The sequence below is a fragment of the Odocoileus virginianus genome, chromosome 26 (assembly GCF_023699985.2).
Source record: "Odocoileus virginianus isolate 20LAN1187 ecotype Illinois chromosome 26, Ovbor_1.2, whole genome shotgun sequence".
Classification (NCBI taxonomy): domain Eukaryota; kingdom Metazoa; phylum Chordata; class Mammalia; order Artiodactyla; family Cervidae; genus Odocoileus; species Odocoileus virginianus.
Genome location: NC_069699.1, coordinates 11,806,559 through 11,820,086, shown reverse-complemented (window position 1 = coordinate 11,820,086; position 13,528 = coordinate 11,806,559). Strand labels below are relative to the sequence as shown.

The 13,528-nt window shown below is 42.3% G+C and overlaps 1 protein-coding gene across 4 annotated transcripts in view; it reads right to left on the bottom strand.

The window, feature by feature from the left end:
* CTNNB1 (catenin beta 1) overlaps nucleotides 1-12,240 on the bottom strand; it is a 46,578-nt gene extending 34,338 nt beyond the window's left edge. For all 4 annotated transcript variants that reach the window (XM_070455490.1, XM_070455487.1, XM_070455488.1 and 1 more), the window contains exon 1: nucleotides 12,150-12,240. The gene's annotated coding sequence lies outside the window, so the exon portion shown is untranslated. The remainder of the gene's footprint in view (nucleotides 1-12,149) is intronic.
* Between the last annotated feature and the right edge of the window lie 1,288 nt (nucleotides 12,241-13,528).

The following is a 13,528-nucleotide window of genomic DNA, read 5'->3' as shown; positions in this document are numbered from 1 at the left end:
GCTGCAAAGAAACAAGTCATCCAATTCCAGAATATTCACCTATTCAACCAGTATTTATTAGCGTCTACAATTTTCAGACACTGAGTACCAGGCATACAAATCAGAACCAGATCGTGAAAGGAGAAAAGAAGCAAGTAAACACAGGTTACTTCAGAATATGATTAAGTGCAACAAACCAAGTAAAAGACGATGGTAAAGTGAAAACGGGTGAACAAGGAAGAACTCAATCTAACGGGAGCCATACATGACAGGAAGGAACCATCTCTGCAAAGATGGAATATACTTATGTGCTATTGGGAAAGATCCAAAGTGAGGTGAAAAGATTTAAAAGTCATTCACTCAACACATATTCACTAATCAACTAGTATACACTATGATTATAGGCATTGGGAAGAAAGCAAAAAGTGAGGAAATAGACAATAATCCCTGTCTTCCTAGAGCTTATGTTCTAGGAGGTGAAAAAAAAAAAGAGGATAAAAAAATAGTAAAATATCTATTATGTTAGACAGTGTTGAAGGCTAAAGAAAAACAAAGCAAGAAAGGAGACAGCAAGTTAGCGAAGAACTGGGTTTACAGAGCCTGTACCTCCAAAGCATCCCTCCAACCCAGCCCTTCGGGGCCTAGAGCTACTACCCTAACCTCATTCACCACCACCTGTCACCTGCATGACCGCTGCAGCTCTTCTCCCGGTTTTCACTCCTCTCTTAAATCCTTTCAGCTTTAGTCCTTTGATGAGTCACAGGACGCAAGAAGTAGGTGATAAAGATAACAGTCTGAACACATAGGGGTGTGTGCTTCTACAAAACGAGACCATAAGCCCCTGGAGGGTTTTGAACAAAAAAGTTCTATGATCATTGCTTTATTTTTATTTGTTTTGATCATTGCTTTAAAAGGATTATGCTGGTCACTGGGTTGAGATTACATTTAAGGGGAACAAATGTAAGCAGGGAGACCAGTTAGAAGACCTCTGCAGTAACCCTAGGATAGCATGGCTATGAAACGGCATAGTAAGAAATGGCTAAATTTTGCGTCTATATTAGAAGAACAACTGACAAGTTTCAGGCAGGGTACAGTGAGAGAAAGACAGTCAAGAACGGCAAGGTTTTTGGTGTAACTAAAAAAAAAAAAAAAAAAAAAGGTGCATTTAGGACATACTAAGACATGCAGCTTTAGGAGAAATTGGGAGCTCAGTTATAGGTATATTACATTTGAGATGCTTCTGAAGACATCCAAAATGTTTGGGGAAACATTGGCTATCAGGACCTATAGTTCTGGGCAGAAACTCAGGCTAAGGATATAAATCTGGAAGCCATCAGCAAACAGGTTAAATACTTTGTTTAAAGCTATGAGACGCAAGTGTATTTAGATAATGAAAAAGGAGAGATCCAAGTGCTAAAGTTTCAGCCATTGCAATATACAGATGAGACATAACAGAAAAAGCAAAGAAGAGTAAGGAGGAACTGCCAGTGAGGCAGGAAAAAAACCTGCTAGCAAATATGGTGGCCTAGAAGCCAAGCGAAACATGTCTCAAGCCATTGTGCCAAGTGCTACTGAGAGGTTAAATGAGATGAGGATTAGAGATTTATAAAGTGGTGGTCACTGGTAGGAGTTGAAAAGGGGTGAGAGTGAATCCAAGCAATTGTTTCAAGGTGTCTTATTCAAAAAAGCAGCAGACTGGGAAACAAGAAGAAAAGATTTTTTAAAAAACGGGGACAAAGACCATGCAAGCTCACAGAAGGAAAAACCAAGGATGCACGAGAAGGCAGAAAGACAGTTATATTCTTTAGAGCAAGAGGGCATGGGATCTAGTATAGACATGAGCTGGTTGTCCTTCTCTCTGAACACTACGGTCTGTCCATAATGACAGAGCAGGTGAATGGCACAGCCACAGATGTGAGAGCATACAGGAATCTTCCAGTTACTCGACATGCTCTGTGAGACAGAAAGCAGGGGAGACATGGGAAGGGAGTACTGGGAGGTTTGAGAAGAGAGGGAAAAGACACAGTCATAAAGAGAGAGGAACTAAGAGACCAAAGACCGCTGGGCATGAAGTCAGGGAGGGACAAGGTTTGTTGACAGAGTATATAAGAAAGTGATTATGATTCAATCTGAAATTTCAGTTGAGTAGAAGTAAGGGTGAGGGATACTGAAGAGCTTTGACAGAGAGAAGTTATCGTGTCACTGAAGAGCTGTTGGAATTAGGGTGGCTGAATCAGACAGAAAAATAGGTTACTGGAGGAGAGGAAATCAAGAAATAAGAGATCAGAATATTGGAGGCATCCTCTATATCAATGTTACTCAAAGTACCAGACCACAACACCATATGGAGCTTGTGCCAGATTATACCCCACCCCCCCCAAAAAAAAACTCGGTTGAACTAAACACTGAACTTAGTGACATAGTTGTGTTACTTTCTGGCACAAACTACTTACTGCAATTCATACTGTAACAGTTCTCAGAACATGGGCCATTTTGAGTAGCACTTGTCTGCACAAATATTGGCATCACCAAGAATTAGAACAGAAATAAAGATGACAGTGAGCCAGGACAAGTGTCCAAGGAAGAAGGGGAATGACCCAGGAAAGTTGGTAATGACTAAGACAACGAGGGTAGTAGGTGGTAATAATTTGATGGCATGAGTCAAAGCTGAAAGTTTTGGAAAAGAATGGTCAAGAAGTGACAATGATGAACAAAGAGGACACTTCCTCCACCTTCTGGTTCACCAATAAAAGGTGCACAGGAAGGGGCAACATTTACCACTTGAGAGAGTTGCAAGGTCAGTAGCATTATGGGGAGAGGCTAGGTTATAGCGGGAGCAAGAAAAAGTAAACATTCCCAGAAAAGACTGACAATAAAAAGGATGTGCTAAAGACTATGAGTTCTAGAGTGTCAATGAATGGATTTCAAGAGATGATAAAATGTGGGAAACAGAGACCCAAAACCACAATGGGATCCAAATCTGGGAGGATAAGGGTAATACATACAGAACAGAGGCATAACTAAAGGAAATAAGTCCTACAAAAGTCATGTGTCAGGACTGGCCTCTGACTATAATGCTTCATTATAAAGATGGACCCTCCATGCAGACTGATAATAGAAGGTGAAGGAATTCCTGCTTACTTAGCTTCTCATGGGGGAAAGGGGGTTAGTTTGAGGAGCAAAGAAAAGGTTAAACAGTCTTCTTATCTTCACACTTTGAAGAGAAATGTAATATGATCTGGTGTATAATGGCAATAAGGAGAAGTCTAAGGCCCTTCAGCACACAGTCAGGGCATTCTTCAAGCATGATTCAAGAATGTTAGTACTCTTACAAAAGAAAATATCTAATTTCAGTATTTTAATTATCATTACTCTGCCTTATGAATGACTCCTAGATTTCTCATCTCTTAATCTAGCCTATTTTCATTCCATGGGGAATAGACCAACTGGCACTCTGATTTAGGACCTACGAAAAAAAGACAGCAGAATTAAAGCAGAAAATAGTGACCTATAGAGGACAACTATCATATATAACATCAATTTTACCGTGTAAATGGATCACAGAGGACATTTATAACTAAAAGTCAGAACAATATAAACCTCATTTCATATCATGTGGCTTTTCCTCTTTGTCCAAGAGCTCCTTCTGTCCACTTTAGTGCGTGAAGAGAGCTCGTCCTCAGACGAGGATGAATGGGGGGAAATGGCAGATTTTGGTGCTATGGGCTGTGTAGATATTATGCCTTTAGATGTTGCTTTAGAAAACCTAAATTTAAAAGAGAGTAATAAAGGAAATGAGCCTCCACCACCTCCTCTTTGATGACATCCCAATTCGCAGACAATGTCCTCTGTGCTGTATTTGCCAATGAAAGTGGACAACAACTATCTTGGGTTTGTTTGGTGATTGTAATTTCAGGTCTGTCACTCTTGTTACATTGTGTACATTCAAAAAGGAAGAGAGAAAAATATATATGATAATCATTTCCACTTAACTAATTTTTACTTCTAGCAGGTAAATGTAGGTAGCAGTGCAGGGGTGATCTCTGCTTCCTGCACCCTGACATGCAGAAGGCTCTCGTAATACTCCACATTCAAACTGAAGAGGAAAATGGAAATCTCTAATGAAGCTGCTGTGTGTATTTATGAATATTAATGAATAAAAACTGCTTGGATGGTTTACCTTAAAAAAATAAATAAATAAATTTAAAAACTAAATGAACTTTAAATGAAACAACTTTAAAATAAAGCGAAGTACCAGAAAGACTAAATTTATGAATGGATCTAGAGAGGAGTACGTCAGCTTACTATGTTCCCCATGTAACATTTGTTGTCTACTTTCCCTCCTGGCTCAGCTGGTAAAGAATCCACCTGCAATGCAGGAAATCTAGGTTCAATTCCTGGGTTGGAAAGATCCCCTGGAGAAAGGAAAGGCTACCCACCCAGTATTCTGACCTGGAGAATTCCATAGACTGTATAGTCCATGGGGTCACAAAGAGTAGGACAGGACTGAGCCACTTCCACCTTGTATCTAAATGAACTGTTGAAAATAAAGTCATGTTTGACACTGCTACATTCTTTCTATGGCTCAGGAAAGATACTAAGTGTCTACCTCAGCACTTCTACACAAGAGAAAGGATACCACTTAGAAACATTTGAGTTAACCGGATTGAGAACTATTTCCAAGAAACCTGCCGGTATACATGTGTCACTCATCTAATACACAGATAACTTCAAAGACACACTCACTCTCTACACCCTTATCTGCAAACCACTGAATTATACTTCGGGGTTGGGAGTGGGGGGGGGGAGGATTTTACAACAGCCACTCCTCCATGAAGCAAATTAGAATCATTAAGATCAACTTCAAATTGTATTTAAGAAATTTTTTGCAGTAAATCTAACTTCTCACATTTTTAAACAGATAATGTACAATAAAGTATGCATAAATACATATCAAGTATTTCAGTTATCATAAAACTGTTAATAAGAGAAACATATCAACCACCCTTTAGCATGTGTACATCTTTTCCAAGTCAGATCAGCATTAAAGACAAGATTTACCACAGCTATCACCTGTATGCCATGTGGACTGATGAACTTCAAACAGGTTAAAAACATCTCCCCAACCCCCAGATTTTTTAACTAACACACCTGTTAAATCAGTTAAAAGGAAAAGCAGTCCAGCAACATGAGAATTATGAAATTACAAGTAAAACAATGGGAATATTAATGAAGAAATTAATAGATGGAAATAAATAGGGGAGCAAATTGGCATTGCTATGAAGCAGTTTTACCTTAACATCATCCAGCCAGCTGTCACACTTATCAAACTAACTTGGGGCTGGGGGGTGCTTTTCAACAAGTTCAAAAGAAATCAGAGGCCGGAATTTTCTGGACTATTACAAGAGAAACTTGACAGTGGCTCTGTAAAGTTATATGGGGATTGTGGAACAGGCCAAGGGGTGCACACCTTGGGACAAATGTGTTCTGCAAAGTCCACTGCTCAGTTTGGCTTGCATTCTATATCATGTAAACACAACTGCAATCAGCAGCACTATTTTCAGATGATACTTTTTAAAACCAATGTTAGCTTATGGTTTGCATTTTCAGTACAGACATAGTTGGCCACTTAAACATGTAATCTAAAGACTAAATATACAACTTTTCAAACTCTGGAAATGAAGAATCTTGCCCGAGCAGCAAAAGACTTTACCAATATCTATTTGACGGCCTGCCTAAATTTATTCTGCCCAGGGGATGGAATGGACTGGGAGATTGGGACTGCACTGCTATGTATAAAATAGGTAATACTACTATGTATAGAAGGGATGACTAATGAGAACAGGCTATACAGCACAGGGAGCTCTACTTAATGCTCTGTGGTGACCTAAGCGGGAAGAAAATCCAAAAACAGAGCGGATATACATGTACCTACGGCTGATTCACACCAAGGTAAAACAAACTAACAACACTGTAAAGCAACTATACTCCTAAAACATTTAAAAATATATTCTGACCAAATAGGAGGAAGCCATTACTTTAAAAAACAAAAACTAACATTCAGTTAATTTTTCATTATCTAAACTTTGCTTTTCAGTTTTAAATCTAGTCTGATAAATAGATTACCACAGAAATGCAGACTTTGGCTGAAAACCAGGATGTGATTTAAAGACATCAATAAAACTTCAGGCTGATATGATTGTGTACACACAGCCAGAATTTGTCCAGCATTTTAAGCACCTTCAAAGTTAAGTTGTAAGACCTCTTTTAAGAAAACACTTTAAAAACTATACTTAAAATGATCAAGTGATGCACAAATTTGTTCTTTCTCCTCTTTTTCCTTGATCCAATCCATCTTAATTCTTAAGACTTTTTAAGTGCAGGTTTCCCAGTTAATAATATGAACCTGCTTTAAGTTCCTAATCTGTTTATATAGTCAATTGATACAAGGCATTCTTAAAGTGCCATATATGAACCTAATGGTTTATCAAATCTTATTTACTAAGTTATGAAAAGTAAAAATGTTACTCGCTCAGTCGTGTCAATATGTATATATAGAGACATAGATACAGAATTGTACTACCTTCAGTTACTTAATAGAATCATCATCATTAAAAATAAAATAAATAAATTAAAACACTGTACTCCAAATGGTTTACTGCAGATGTCACACACTGGCAGATCCTGCCAATAGGTGTATTTAATTTGTGTTGAAATGTCTTAAAACATGAATTTCACCAACCAACATGTATAAATCATGTGTGTGCTATGTTGCTTCAGTAATGTCCAACTCTTTGTAACCCTATGGACTTTAGCCAACCAGGCTCCTGTCTATGGGATTCTGCGTCTATGGGATCCATTCTGAAATATAAAGAATAATGGAGTGGGTTGCCATTTTCTCCTCTAGGGGATCTTCCCAACTCAGGGATCAAACCCACAGCTTGTGCAGCTCCTGCATCACAGGCAGATTCTTTACCGCCGAGCCACCAAGACCCATTGGTGCAATCATGGAATGCACATTAATCCAGATTTCCTGCTTCTCTTAGAAGAAAGAAAAAATTCAGATGATGTGGAAACCTAAACTACTTTCCACACAACGGCTGCAGCTGAAGATTGGCTTAGATGGAACATATGTTTTCTTAATTCATTGTAGTTCACAGGGGCCCAGTGAGCCCATACCTGCTTGGAGATACTGAGTAGCTACTCCCACTGGGATGCAAGATCAATCCTATATGGTTTGTGTCAGAGATCTTAGTCACTTATACTGTTTGTCAAATTGTTGCATGAAGACAAGTGGCCCATTTCAAGAGATAAATTAGGTCCCTAACAAGCAGAATTTTTTTTTTAAAGATGTACACAGTTTTCAACAGAACTTTCAAATCTACTCTCTTCTCATAAAAATCTTTGAAACTGGAACACAAGCTATTTGACCTTGAGGCAGTAAATGATGAACATTATAGTTATGGACTTGGACATTACTTATTCAATACATGATCCTTTATGAAGGATCACAACCCATTCTGAAATATAAAACAGCTGAGGCATTCTTGCCTTATGTTTTTAAAAATATAGAACAATAATACATTTCTTAAATAGTCAAAAATCATGATCAATGTTTCCACAAAATCATACTAAATTTCATAGCAAAATAGAGCATTTAAGTGATATGATCACTTTCCCTCCCTACTCAATCAACTTGTAAACTTCATTTCAACCACCTATTTACGAAAAACATACAAAGGTAAAAACACTTTTTCTAAGCTGAGCATTTTCCATAAAAATGACCATTTGAGTTCTAAAAGCTATTTTTAAATGGGTTTTATTCCTGTTATTAATCAGAATCTGATCTGAAATAAGTATTTTTATAAAATAATGCTAATAGAAATAGCAAGAACTGTAACATAGGAATGTGGAGAAAGTTTTTATTGAAGAATTTTCAGGTCAAAATACGGGAATAGTGCATCAAAGCACTATATAAATGCATACTCTACACAAATGCCTGTAGTCACTAGGCATTATACCCTGGAGTTTACATAAGTTGACTTCAACCAGTTCTTGAAAATACAACCAAGTTGAAGACTTACTTCAGTTTTATTGTATAAGAGATTTTAGACAAATTGATAATTCATTTTTGTTAACTTTATCTGAGAATCTTAGTTTCTAGAATTCATTAATATGGCTCGATTTTAGGATCTAGGTCTAAGTGTGGTCGCTCAGTCATGTCTGACTCTTTTTGACCCTATGGGTTGTAGCGCGCCAGGCTCCTCGGTCCATGGGATTCTCCAGGCATGAGCACTGGAGTGGATAGCCATTCTCTTCTACAGGGCATCTTTCCAACCCAGGGACTGAACCTGGGTCTCCTGCATCGCAGGTGGATTCTCTACCATTTGAGCCATCAGGGAAGCCCAGATACTAGGATGGTTTACCTCAAAAGTTATACTAAGTTCTTGGTTTATAATTATATTTAAGCAGAACTTCCTACAAAAAGTGACAGTATTTAACTCTTGATTTAACTTTGACCTCTCTCCTGCAAAATAATGGCTGAGATGACATGTTCTAAAGCCAATCTTTCAACTAGCAAAAAATAATATGAACATCCTATTCTCGAATTCAAAAGTTCTCTTGACTGATGCTTTCACATCAAAACTATTCATAAAAATATTTCACACAAATTTTATGGGGGGGAAAAATCATCAGCATTACATTATATCCACTGGAGGGCACTCAATGTGACCAAAGCATGCAATGAAAACATGCCCTGACGCTATTGTCACTCAGCTGCAATAGTTTGAGGAGACTTTCAGGCTGGAGAATAATATCTTTTAAAAGAAAAGATGCTCACAATTAGCAAGATAGTTAATCTCTAAAAAGGGTTCCTAACATGACTGATTCTCTCATAAAAGCTTCTTTTTCCTTAGGGAGCAGATTTAAATACATGCTTCAGGGATACAGGGTTCAGGCCTCAACAGAAGTATCTAGATTTCAAACCTGGTCAAGCTCAGACTTGCATACAACACAAAAGCAGCATTCTTAAGTAAACAGAGGAAATAAAGAACTTTCTCCGACTTTAAGTGATCAAGAACTACACAAGGTAACTCCTACTCATTTTCAAGCAATACAAATCACATATTTTCCTTTCCTGGAACTTACAAAGTATATATTTATTTTAGCCCATTAGCTTAGTTATCTATCAAGACACAATTAGAAGAGTATTACATAAACAATAGTCTGTTAAAGGAGGAGGACTGATTCTGCAACTCAGTCTTCTCTGAACGCGGGTCCAGAGGCAAAAGATACAAGCTCTGGACTAACCAGAAGTAGCTACTAGTCTATGTTATACTACTTACTTTCAAGATATAAAAATGTTTTTACTCAAACTGTTTCAACAAAAGATATAAAATTGTATTCCCAACAAAAAGAGAGCTACAAGAATACAACCAAGTCAACACAACTAGTGTTTTCACAACCAAAGTCACAAGTCAACATGCAGCACAAAAGAGTTGTTAATACTTTTTATTACAAGTATGTCCTGCTCTAAAAGCATTCATCCTTTCTGCCCTGGGCTGGCAATCAAGCACGCTTCCAACCAAGCTCAAAGTACATACTTAAAATTTACCACCTACTCCTCTGCAGTTATTATCAGCAACTAGTAAACCATAAAAGAGAAACAAAATCTCATTATAACTGGATGCTGTATTGTTTCATTTCAATAACACAAAAGTTTCATTTGGCTGAAAATACTACAAACCACCTATTTCTGGGATTTTAATTTCACTGCTACTTACAAGTATAAAAGAGTGAGATTCAAATTTTTGAATTCTCCGTGTCCCTAGTTTCAACAATACTTATGCTCCTCTTTCCACTCCTCCCAAAACGAAACAGGCTGTCTGCAGATAGCTTTCCCAAGAACCAAATCTCAAAACACTCAGAGAAATTAGCCTACTTCAAGTTTTCTCTCCCTATATGGGAAGTGGAGGAGGGAAGTGTCTATGAAAAGAAAAATATACAACTTCATTTACATGGATAATTTTATCCCATTTATCACTAGTAACAGTAAGAAGCTCAATTTGGTTTTAATATTGGAATCTATGTAATTATCTACATAATTATCTTGGTAAAGGATATGCTTCCAAAGAAATAAAACTTCTGGACACTTACTGACACTTGAACACTACTAAATGTTTTACTTTCTTTAGGCACTTTTTAACATTTGGTTTTTCTTGAAAGCAATTTTAAATGACTGCTCTAGCTTCTGGGGAAATCTCAAGCCTAGAACTCCGCAAGGACTCTGTTACATGCTATACTAAACTTTGTGGCACAGTTTTTCAATTTCCCCCTCAAGGACTTCAGACTTGAATAGTCTCAGCATTCCTTTAATCCTATAGAATAGTCTCCTGGAAGTTTTTCAAGTTACTGTTGCAATCACTTTAGGGCCTTGTACATGGCCTTCAGAACAAAGACTAGGTCAAAGTAATGAATACTGGACGCAAGTTAATCAAATTTTGTGAAAAGATATTCGCAAACATTAACGGCACCTTTTTTTAAACCCAGAGATTTGGCGCTTAAATGTAAAAATAAACGTAGCAGCCGCCTCAGTTCAGACCGAAAAAAATGCCTCCCAAACGAAAGTTTGTCACTAATCTAAGCAGATATTAAACAGAAACATTTAAAAAAATTTTTTTCAAGCGATTCCAGTATCTCTTAAGACAACACGTTAACAGGAAGATAGCCAAAGGAACTGAATGCACACCGAGACAGAATGAAACGGCTTCCCAAGTTCCAGACAAAATACTTTATAACTTAGCCATCTGAAAACAGCAGCCCAGACTTTATCAAAGGCGAGCCGTCTCTTCAAGCTGCTGTCTAGTCTAAGCCACCACTATTCACGACACAAAGCTCTCGTTTCACTAAAACCACTCCTCGATTTCCTTTTGCCGACCTCTGCATACCAGCAGACCAGTCTCCCTTCATTCACCACTCACAAACCCGGGGTGGGGGTGGGGGGAGACCACAGATGTCTGGAAGATACAAAGTAGGAGACAATGCTCCCTCCAACACGGAAAAGAAACCGAAGCAAACAACTACACCCGTCCGGCAAAGCTTTCAAGTTTAGTGGACTCAGGAGAAGGCTGTGAAAAGCGAACTTCGAAAGTCTCAGTTCCAAGATCTCTCTCCAGACAAAACACGGAACGAAGTTGCAACGCTCGAATTTCCTGCGGGCCATTTCGTAGCGAGGGGAAAATTCACCCCGCTGGAAAGTGCTCTCAAAATCAAGTTTAGTTGCCGTGAAACTATTTGAATAAAGAATCTCCAGGAACACAAGTATCGAAGCAGTCTCAGGCCGAGTCCTCTGGGTCACTTGATAAGAGACAGTAAGCCAGCCGCCCTCGCCCTTATTTTTCCCAGGACCTCCCTTGCACGCCCGCTTTCACTCACCTGCACCGTACAAGAAAATACAGATGCAAGATATAGGTTTTTATCTGTGCAAATCCTCCTGGCGCATCGCACTGTCTGCACTAACAGTTTGGATCCTCTAAGGTTGAAAGTTGCTCCGATTTAAACGAGCGCACTCACACCAGCAGGCCATTAAAAATCACTAACCTCTTATTAACCCTCGAAAAAAATCATCCTTAAAGCACGAAAAAAGGAACCTGGAGATAGGACCTCACGTGGCGTCCCAGGCCCAGCGCCCGCACCCCAACTCCCCGCGGAGGCCGTGAAGGCGGAGTCCCCCGTCCCCACCCCGCCCCCCACCCCGGCCCCGGCGCATCCCGAGGCGCAGGGTCCCTCCCCCAAACTCAGCCGCGGCCTGAGCCCGGGACGGAAACCACAGCCCCCTCCACCCACCCGCCCACCCCGCTGGCCACCCGACCTCCCGGACGCGCCCTCGCGGCGCCCCCTCCCCGAAAGCGGCACCCCCGGGGCCCCCAAGGAGCCGCGCAACCGGAACCGGGCCCGGCCGCCGCCCTCCGCCCCCCGGGCGCGGTCCGCCTCTGCCACCTCCCCGGCGCCCCAAAGCCCACACCGCCCCCCGCTCCCCACCCCGGGGCCTCGGGCTGCGCCGGGTCCGCTCCCAGCCGCCGCCGGGACCGCGCGCCCGCGACGAAGTTTGGCTCCGAAGCGGGAACGGGAGCAGCCCCAGACGGGTAAGGAAAGGAGCGCCCAAGCACCTCAGGGGAACTGGCTCCTCCCGCGGCGGGAGTCTCGGCCTGCGTTGGCGGCTCGACGGGACCGGAGCTGCTCCTCGAACCTTGCTCCGTCTCCGCCTCCCCTCGCTCTTCGCTCCCGGGGCCGGGCTAGCGCGGCTGCCACAGACCGAGAGGCTTAAAATGGCGCCGCACAAGGAGCTCTTATAAGTCGCGCAGGATTCACTGTATCCTGCCGCCAGCGGCGCAGCGCGGAGCATTCCGCCGCGCGAGGACAAGGGGCGGGGCGCGGGCGGGCGGCGGAAAGTAGTCCCCGCGCCGCGGAGCCGCCCGCTGCCACCGCAGCCGCCGCCGCCGTCCGCCAGCCCGGGGCAGGGGCGGGGCGCCCGCGCGCTCTGCGGTCGCTCTCCCAGGTTGAGGCCGGCGCTGCCCCGCCGCGCGGGACTGGAGGGCAGCCCCCCCCAGGGCGCGGTAGTCCGAGTCAGGGAGGCGCGGGTCTCCGCGAGCCGGGGTGGGCTGGAGGGAGGGCGACACCGGTATTCTCCACTGTCCCGAGCCCGACGCCCCGGCCTCGCGCATGCCCCGGGCCATGAGAACAGATGCGGTGCTGGCTGCGCGCTGCCGGCTACCCGCGGGAGGCGGCATCGGGACCCCGGCTCTGAGGGGCAGGCGGCACACGTCCCGGGAGGGTGAAACTTCAGGGCCGGAGCGTCGGCGGCGATGCCGGAGCTGAGGTCTAGGCCCACCGGCTCTGGACTCTGCCGGGCGCCGCCGCCCTGCTCCCGGTCAGGGGACCCCGGCGCGTTCGTGCTTCCGCTGTCGTTGCGGTCTGGGCCCCAAGCTCTGCAGGACTTGGCTCGCAGCCGAGCCGCACATCACCCCAGATCCCCCCACGGTCCGGATCGTGGATCTCGCATCCCTACCGGCTGTTCATCTTGAATCTGGGAATGAAGTACCCGGCCGAGCAGCCGTCTTTCCCCGCTCGCGAAGGCTGCGAACTCTCGTTAGGATAGGCGCCTAGCCCGCAATTCAACAAGTCCTTAGGAGTCCCTAACTGAACAAATATGACTGATAGACATAGACTAACTCCACAGCCCTGTCAACTAGGTTAATTCTTACAGATTCCATTTTTAACTGGTTCCACTTTGCTACCAAGTATCAACATATTGGGGGGGGGAGGATTTTTCTTTCATTCTAAGTTCATTTCTAGGGTATTACTTATTTGAGAAATCCAAGTTCGTTGTTTATGGAAAGAGCTATACATTAGGCAGCTTCGAATTTTTAAAAATTCATTTTCTATTCTTCAAAAAATTTTCTAATTCGTCTGAATAGGCTGGAGTTGGGTCTTCTTTTCCCTTGAAAATGTCTCCATTGTAATCAGTCAAAGTTGAAACAATTATGAT